Genomic DNA, 10,063 nt, shown 5'->3' on the forward strand with positions numbered 1-10,063 from the left:
GAGGCCTGGGGCATGGCACAGGCCTCTCCAACCCAACAAGGCGAAGTCCAATTTCAACAGACTGAGAGTCCCTCTCGGGTGGAACCCACACCACTCATGTTTCTCTAAAGCCTAGTGAAATGCAAAACAACTGGTCAGTGCTCAGCCAATGACTGAGTGGATAAATAGTTCCCTGATCCAGTTTATTATTTCATCCTCCAAACTTGCAGACTGCTTATTGTTCATTGCAACCACAGATCAATCAGAGGCCTTACTATCTATTCAGCTAGGACACTCAGAGTCATTCTGAACTCCTTAGTCTTTTTTCTTTTTTTTTTTCTTTTTTTTTCTTTTTTGTAATGTCTCCTCTTATAATTTTGTTGGTTTGAGTTTCTCTCTTTTTTTCCGTGGTGAGTTTACAGTTTTGTCAATTTCATTTAACTTTCCAAAGAATCAACTTTTAGTTTGTTAATCTTTCTTGTGTTTTCTATTCTTTCACTTATTTCTACTCTCATCTTTATTATTTTCTTTCCTCTGCTACCGTTGAGCTCAGATTTTCTTTTTTTTAGTTCCACGAGGTGTAAGATTAGGTTGTTTATTTGAGTTCTTTCCATTTTTTTGATGTATATGTGTATACTAGCTATGAAATTCCCTGTTAGAATTGCTGTTGCTGCATCCCATAATTTTTGGTACTTACGGATTTCTTAAAGTCCATTTTTTTATTTCCCCTTTAATTTCTTCTTTGACCCATTGGTTGTTCAGGAATTGAACAACCTCTCTTTATTCAGCTACTATAAAGATATAATAGGAAGATACTGGTGGGGTATATTCCTCTTTAATTGAGTATGGGCTGAATCTGAATGCTGATTTGACAAATAGATTATGACAGAAAAAACACATCCAGTTGTGGCCCAATCATAAAATGAATGACAGATTCTAGTTTGGTCTATTGGAGTCTAAAACTACCCTATAAGATTTTTTTACTTACCCTAAAACCAATATTCTGTAAGAGAGTTCAAACTAGCATGTAGAAAGGCTGGATAGAGAAGAACTGAGGCCTTAGATGTGTGGCCTCAGCCATCTCCACTTATTGAACCACCCACTCCAGGTGAGGTCCCAGGCATGACAAGCCATCCCTACTTTGTCCTGCCTGAATTGCTGACTCATAGAATTATGAGTTTATAAAATGGTGGTTGTTATATGCCACTAAATTTGTGATGGTCTGTGATGCAGCAATAGATAACTAGAATAACCTTCCACATAGAAAGATATTTTCTTCTCTACTCCTACTTCATTAGCTGTTATGATCTCACATTCTTTTCCCATCATCTAAATACCGAGGGCTCAGATATCCAACCCTTTTCTATCTGTACTTATTTCTTGGAGAAATTTTCCTTATCTTTGCACTATAACTCCCTAATTTATGTTTGCAGTCCCTGTAAGTGTACCCAGTGACCTCCGTGACATCTCCTTTTTCATGTCTAATTGGCATCTCAGAATTAGCACGTTTAAACTCAAGTCCTGACCTTCACCAACACAGTGACTCTCACTGTGTTCCTTATCTGGGCACATGGTACCCCGAGTCAACAAGTTTCTCAAAATAAATATAGATGTTACTACCTTTGACTCTCCTTTTTCTCCCATACCTCACTTCAAGCCATCAGTGAGCACCGTAAACTCTACCTTAAAACTGTATTCCAAGCTGACTGATCTTGTAAAATATAAATCAGATTATGTGATTCTCTGCACTCAATCTGCCTTGCTTACAGCAACATCTAAAATCTTTACCATGCCCCTGTGTAATCTGATTTCGGGTGACTTCTCTAACCTCGGAGCCTTTACATTCCCTTCCTTACTCTGTTCCAGCACATAGGCCTTCTCCCTGGGCTCAGACATCCCAAGCAAGTTCGGCGTCAGGGCCAGGACTCTCCTTTTTTTATGTTTTCCCACCACTCACTCCTGAAATTCATTCAGGTCTTGGTGAGAATCTCACATCCTCAGAAGATCCTCCCTGTCAGCTACACTGACAATCGGAGTCCCTTTGCCCCTGTAATTCTTCCCTGAATTTTATTTATTTCATTGTCCATTTATTGCCAACTCCATTAATATGTAAACTCTTTGAGGCAAGGTACTTTATCTTATACACTACTCTATCCCAGTCCTGGAATTGTGCCTGGGAACACGACATATTGATTGACTGAAAGAACTCCTTGAGTCCAGAGAATATTTTATTCATCTTTTAAATGTCTCCACCAAGAGCCTTGAATTTTTCTTGTTACAAATTAGGTAGCCAAGGAATATTTGTGAGCGGGTTGAAATCAAGCCTGGGAATGATTCATAACGTCGGAAGCTATTTTCTTTTGATTCAAGTCTTTAATCAGGCAGTTTGTGAAAGGAAATTTTCATGATTTCTGGGTAGCAAAGGTTCCAGTTGCCATCTTCCTATGGGCCCAGCAAATCTGACTGTTCAGTGTTCCTGTGGCTGAGGGGCTCCTGCAGGAAGCTTCCCTTTGTTCTGATCAGTGTGCAAACAGGGTGACGTCTGACTATCTGTGATTACTTTTTTGCCTTCATTTGGGAAGATACATGGACCATTCACACGAGTATTCTGAGTGAATCATTTCTTACATTTTATGCAAATCTGAGTTATAGTAGAACAATGGGGAGAAATGTGTTCTCTTGAGACACATTTTCAGGCTTTCATTTAACTGGTAAGGCATGGCACATTCATATCTCTGACTACACAGCATGCTTGCAAAAAGATGTATATTTTAAAAATAAAAAAAAACCTGACATTCTCAAACATTAGGAGGCCCTTTACTTACCTTTTTTGAGGCATATGAATAGTTTTAACTTGATTTCTAGACAAAGAAATCTTTCTAGGGATTTCTTAATATTCTAGAGACCTGGGGAGCCCAATGCCATCAAAAATACATCAGCATGTTTGGATCATTACTCTTCACTGATAAAATTGTCTGTCTTAAACAACTCTATGCCCCCTTTTGTATTTCAATAGTAATACAATATTAAACACTACAGAAATGACAATGCGAATTTTTCACATACCTCTTTCACGTACTCCATTTTGCCAAATAAATTATTCAGTAAATTTTGCATATGGTTCATTAATCCTTGCATGCCTTTATTGTTTTCCCCTATCCAGGTAAAACTATGGAGTGCTGTATTTCTAAATAAATTCCTTTTTTGGCTGTCCATTGTTCCCTTTTCCTGAGGTATATAATTGGATTCGTCAGTCACATATCTTAAAATATACACCACCAACTGAGTTGTGAAAATGTAGCATTTCTAAGTTTAAATGCAGCAATGCTGCGCATTCAAATAAAATATTACACTGAGGAGATGTATTCTTAGTGTGCCAGAAAGTCACTTTCATGTTTTAGACAACAAATGGCTCATGGTACATTTTCTACTCCAACATATTTCAGAACTGAATAAAAAATAAAAGGTATAATTTTGACTGCTCAGACTAACAATTTGCTTCTTTTTATGGCGCATTTTAGATTTTTTAATATGAGTGATTTAATTTCACAAGGAAAGGATGTTTTATCTTAGTATCTGGATATACTTCATCTATCTTGTTTCTGTATTTATGAACATGAACAGATGCCAAGCATGAAACATATTTTTGCATCCATGAATTATAGTGAATTGTAACATACAGTTTTTTGAAGCAGTATTGCATAGTGTCAAGAGCAGGTATCTTAGAACCAGATTTCTCAGAGTCTTATGTGCCACCTACTGGTCGTAGGCAAGTTGTGTAACCACCTTGTGCCTCAGTTTCCTCATCAGGACAGTAGACATGATGACAGCACAAACCTCATAGGCATGTGTTGAACTTTACATGACAAATATGTGCAAAATGCTGAGATTATGTACTAGGCAAGTGATGACTATTTTTATTTCTAAAAACTAATTTTCTACCCAAAATATTCATGTATTAGATGTTTACTGTGTATTAACAATTGCATCAAGCATTCTGGGATACAACTATGGCTAATATAGACATGATTTGCATACTCTCTGGAAAGTCTGATTGGATTTAAAAACTGTATAAAAGATACAAAGACATTGGTGGAGGGGGGCTACTGGAGAAAAAAAAAATGGGACATCTGTAATACTTTCCACAATAAAGATAAAAGTTTTTAAAAAAGGTATAAAGGTACCTGACTGCCCTAACCGGTTTGGCTCAGTGGATAGAGCATCGGCCTGCGGACTCAAGGGTCCCAGGTTCGATTCCAGTCAAGGGCACCAAAATAAATAAATGAATGAATGAATGAATGAATGAACCTGACTAATTCTCACCACCACCAGAAGACTCCTATTAAAGTTAGTCTGATTATGTCATATCTCTATTCAACACAGAGCAATGGCTTCCACTCCATGCAGAATGAAAGGTGGATCCCTTAAACTGGCTTACAAAGTCCGGCAGAGTCTGCCTGTTTCCCTCTGACCTCTTCTCCCGATTCTGCACGCCTCACTTACTCTGTCCCAGCCACACTGGCTTCCTTGCTGTGTCTCAGCCCCATCAGGCACAGTCCCAACTCGGGGCATTTGAACTAGCTATTTTCTCTTCTTGAGACCATCTTTTTGTAAATAGCCACATGACTAATGTCCTTACTTCCTTTACATTTTTACAAAATCATCACCTTTTTAATGAGGCTCTATTTAAAATTGCAATCTGCTCCCTGCTCTATTTTTTTTAATCTTTTCCCATAGCACTTAGCACCTTCCAACAAAATATATAATTTATATATTTGTTATATTTTATTTTGTCTTCCACCATAGGTAAGCTCTATTGGGGGCAGGAATTTGTTTTGTTTACCAGTGTACCTCAAGTACTGAGAACAATGTCTGGCACTTAGTAGGAACTAATAAGTATGTGTTGAACTATATATGTTCTTTTAAATACCTTTGAAGTTGGTGAGTATTGATTCTTTATGGGATGACTTTATACTTTGGAAACAATCAAAATAAATATGGAAAATGAATAAATGGGTTAAAACAATATTTTCTGAAAGAGGGAAGTAGGAAAGCAAGGAAAGAGGGAAGGAAGGAAAGGAGGAAGGAAGAAAGGAAAGAAGGAAGAAAGGAAAGAAGGAGAAAGAGAGAGAGAGAGAGAGAGAGAGAGAGAGAGACTCAGAATGAGACCAAGTCATTTGAGTCACTAAAGAGAAGGCAATTTCAAAATACTGTGGACAATGGAAGGAGGACACAAATGAGCATCCCAAGATCATTTTGAAAAATAGCATTCATTTTAATAAATAAGAGTAAATTTTCAAAATCTCAATAAATTTTAGTTACCTTTCCATACATGAAGACTAATAGTATGATTCTGTTGTTTAGTTTTACTCAAAGTTCCCCATGAGCTCAATATAGACATTTTAAGGCTCACACATTTGGATTGGAGCCCAGGAAGACATGTATAATACAACAGAAAAAGCATGTGCTTAAATCCATAGAGACCTGAGGTGAAGTCCCACCTTCACTACCTTGTTTTGTGTGATGCTAGACAACTTCAAATTCTCTAATATATAGGTGTGTGTGTGTGTGTGTGTCACTTTTAAAATAAGCATAAAAATTGCCTTTCCACAATAAATATCACTAGAAAAAAATGTTAAGTACTTATAGTAACAAGCACCGTGGTCAGCTCAGGAAATCCATGAGCTAAGCCATTAATGCCTACGAGGTATTTAGTACAAGGCTTTACTCACATTATCACATTCAGTTTCTATCACAAGTCCATGAGGGAAATAGCAGTATTATCTTTATCTTGCAGATTCGAAAAGTAGAACTAAGGGAGGTTATGGCAAACAAGGGTCTATTCATTTATCTCATTTTTTCCAAAATTTTGTAACATTCATTAGATTTTATTAGCTTCAAGAGTACTGTAAGAATAGCATATCAGTGCATCTATGTTTTTTCCAACAAAAAAAGTAAAATTGAAGAAATCTGATAAGTAAATTTAATAGAAATCCAATCCAAAAAATGTTCTGTCTTGTTTTAACTTAGGCCAGTGTGCATTTTGTGTTTATTACTTCAGCTTTTTCACTCTATATCCTCAACTTGCACTGGGGAGATTACTTTGCATTTTGGCGCTTATCTTTCTATCTCTGCAAATTTGGAAATCATTCCACTCAAAACAACTTATGGACTGAAAACATTTATAAAATCCACCAAATTATTTGAAAATATGTTTTACAGTCAGTGCTTTGTCTATTTTGGAAAAGATTCAGAAATCAAGGGAAATACAATATGGAGAAAATAATGGAATGGTTGGAAATCTATTTGTATAGGAAAGATACAACATTTGTTTAGATTCAATTTGTGTCATTAATTTTAAAAGCAGTGTTTTTATTTCTCTTGCCATTGATAATGATACCAGTAGTTGTGGAATGGCGTGAGAGCAGATTTTCTCATTTTAAGATGCTAAGAATAATCTTCAAATGCTTGTTCTTGAGGGTACCTTTGAAATTATCTGGTCCATATTCCTCATTTTATACATGAGAACGCTGGTCTCAGAGAACTAAAGTGTCATTCTGAAAACCACCCAAATCAGTAATTTAGAACAGAAGTAAAGCCAAAGTTCTAGCCACCGCCCATCCCCTCTTGTCCATTTCTTTATGTTGTGCAGCTTTCCATGCAAAATTTCCTAAACCTACAATTCTTGGGCTCAAGGAAGGCTTGTAATTGGCCAGAACAACAGGAGAAAAAGTGTGATGAGCAATGTTAAACTTCTGAAATACCAAATAAGGCCATTCTTCATTTTAGGGGAAAGAAAAAAAAAACATGGAAAATTACCCTAAGGGCTCTCCAGAAGCACCTCTTGTCTTTGGCAAGCACAGATAAGATATTCCAAGTTTAGAAGACACTGAATATCCAGGGCTCAGTATTTCAGAATTTCCCTGGAGGTGAAAGGCCTCTGGATGCTGGCTTTGCAAAAACAGTGAGATAACCACACCATAAGGTTACTTTTTTGCTATTTAAAGATTGTCCAAACAGAATCAAATGCTTTATTTTCCTCTTATAATCTGTGAGTGAATCCTTGAGGAATGGGGCTGTCAGCTTTCTTTCTTTCTTTTTTTTTTTTTTTTTCCCCTAACACTCATGGCCTAACTGCTAGGCCCTAGCACAATGTTTTCTCCCCACAGGCTCTAATAATTAATTATGGATTAAGGAAATGGTCAATCAGTTGCCTCTGACCTGTGTTGGAAATTGTCCCAACAAATGGTAACATCATAGCTGTTTATTACCATCACAACTCTCACCCTTGTGGCTTTTTTTCATAGAAGAAGCCCTGTCCCAAAGGCCACAGATGTAACTCTTCATTGGGGTGCTTCCAGGCTGTCCTCATTTTGCCACCAATCAATTTCCCTCTGTGAGGAGTCTGAAAAAATGCCAAGTTGCTGTCAAGCTCACCAGTCTGTAAATATTCTATTTTAAGAACCTCGGATATATCAAAATGCAAATTTGAACATAATAGACAAATTGTGGGTGGGTGTGAAAAACGATATTATTTTCCAAGAATATTTTCCAAACGATTCATTAAAAACTGTTTGTCAAATACGATGGTATGTACATAAGAATACCAAGTCCTCAGAGTTAGAACCCTGAACCTGCATTTTTAATAAGTACCCTAGGATTCTGATGTAGTGATTCTTTGCTTATTTTATTTAAAATACATGATCCAGTACACGTATATTTAAGGAAGGATCTGTTGTATAAAGTGTTGTCTCCCTTGACAACAATACAATTAAAGCTTTAAGAATTCATTGCTAGCTTGTTAAATTTAGAAAATCAAACATACAAATGCAAGTTTAATCAGATTAAGAAAAACTTTGTGTTAATGTTATTATTAAAATGATTGTCAGAGATAATTGACCTCAAAAGTCAGAATATGACAGATGACACCTGACAAATGGTCCCTTGAGAAAACACAAGAGCAACCCAGGGAGAAATCTTGGACTTAGATGGCCGCAAAGTCAAAGTGAGATTTCCTGAATGTCAAAGCATTAAAGCAGGCAATAACATTTTTATTGTGCAAAGATAATCAGGGATCAGCTTGTATATTGGCTGGAATGATATAATTTCCGTTGACCATTGAGTTCTTTTGACCAAATTTGTGTATCAATAACTGCCACATGCGAATACTGTGGGGAGTATTATTAAAAGGATTTCTAAGAAATATATTACCTGTTTTGAGATGGAAACACACTCCTGTCAAAAGCACGTATTGTCTGATATTGTTGCTGATACTGCTCTGATATTGCTGATAATGCTCATTGCTACTGATTTTTCTCTGAAAACTGTTCTTTATATTTATCCTGGGCATTTAAGATAATTTAGGAAATTTTTGTCACCCTAGACTTGTGGTCGGCAAACTGCGGCTCGTGAGCCACATGCGGCTCTTTGACCCCGTGAGTGTGGCTCTTCCTAAGCCTTAGGAGTCCCCTAATTAAGTTAATAACAATGTACCTACCTATATAGTTTAAGTTTAAAAAATTTGGCTCTCAAAAGAAATTTCAATCGTTGTACTGTTGATATTTGGCTCTGTTGACTAATGAGTTTGCCAACCACTGCCCTAGACTAATGAAATTTATTATAACTTGTGTTTCATGAATGTAAAAGTCACCTTCAAGGAATATGGAAACAGGTAAACTAAATATAAAGCATTAGAGTTTTGAATTCTTCAGGGGGAAAAAAACATTAGAGTTACTTTAAAGCTTTGTTATTAAGAAGAAATTTTAACATATACAAAAATTCCATGAAAGAATTTAGACAGTATAGTTGACATTAACTCAAAGCAAAATTCCAAAGCAGTTTTTTTTGCAGAATATGCATTTTTTGTTTCTTATATATAAAAAAAAGTGTTCTCAGTAGAAGTCAGAGGAAAGCCTACAAAGAGGACTGACATATTTTGTCTTCTTTTTGTGGCTAGTATTGCTAGCTTTGTAAAGAGGGAAGAACAACATCTGAGAATATCTTGATTTCAACTTGAAAATATTTATCACTCACTCGTATGAGCATGTCAGAAGATTGTGAGCTAGTAATAGTCAAATTCGGTAGATTCATAACTGATTGAACTACACAAATTTTTAAATGCTAATTAGCCAATGTCAATCTGGAAAAAAGTCTTTAGAAATGGCCTGCAGGATTCTACTTTTTGCTTTTCCTGGAAAGATCTAACTATCTCATTGCAAATTACACAAAATGGAAATGGATAACTTATCCACTGATTGACAGAATCTGGGACCAACAATTTTCAACAGTCTGAAATAACAGGCAAGATTGAATAAGTTGAAATTTATAGGATATACACAAAAACTATTTGAAACCAAAATTCACCTAAGATCGGCATAAGGGTGTCATTTACTAACACAAAGTGCAACAGAATAGTTTCACTAGGCAGTTTCATAAGAGTTAATGCTGCTAGTGCTGCATGAGCAGAAATACAAGGAAAGTGGCTGTCTTATTATATGTAAACTAGAGGCCCGGTGCACAAAAATTTGTGCACTTGGTGGGGAGGAGGGAGCCCTCAGCCCGGCCTGGGCCCGCTCGCAGTCTGGGACTCCTCAGGAGATAACGACCTACTGGCTTAGGCCTGCTCCCGGGTGGCAGAGGGCAGGCCCAATCCCTAGGTGCAGCCCCTGGTCGGGCTCAGAGCAGGGCCGATTTGGGAGGTGGGGCGCTGCCCCCTGTCATGCACAGAGCGGGGCCAATCAGGGGGTTGGGGCGCTGCTCCCTGTCATGCACAGAGCAGGGTGCATTAGAGGGGTTGGGGCTCCATACGCTGTCATGCACAGAGCAGGGCCAATCAGGGGGTTGGGGTGCTGCTCCCTGTCATGCACCAAGCAGGGCGCATTAGGGGGGTTGGGGCTCCATACGCTGTCATGCACAGAGCAGGGCTGATCAGGGGGTTGAGGAGCTCCCCCCGTCACTCACTGAGTAGGGTCGATAGGGGAGTTGGGGCACCACCACCTGTCACACTCAGGGCAGGGCAGATGGGGAGGTTATGACTCTACCCCATCACACACAGAGGAGGGCCTGTGGAGGGGCGGGGGGGGGC

The sequence above is a fragment of the Myotis davidii genome, unplaced genomic scaffold, assembly GCF_000327345.1.
Source record: "Myotis davidii unplaced genomic scaffold, ASM32734v1 scaffold153, whole genome shotgun sequence".
NCBI lineage: Eukaryota > Metazoa > Chordata > Mammalia > Chiroptera > Vespertilionidae > Myotis > Myotis davidii.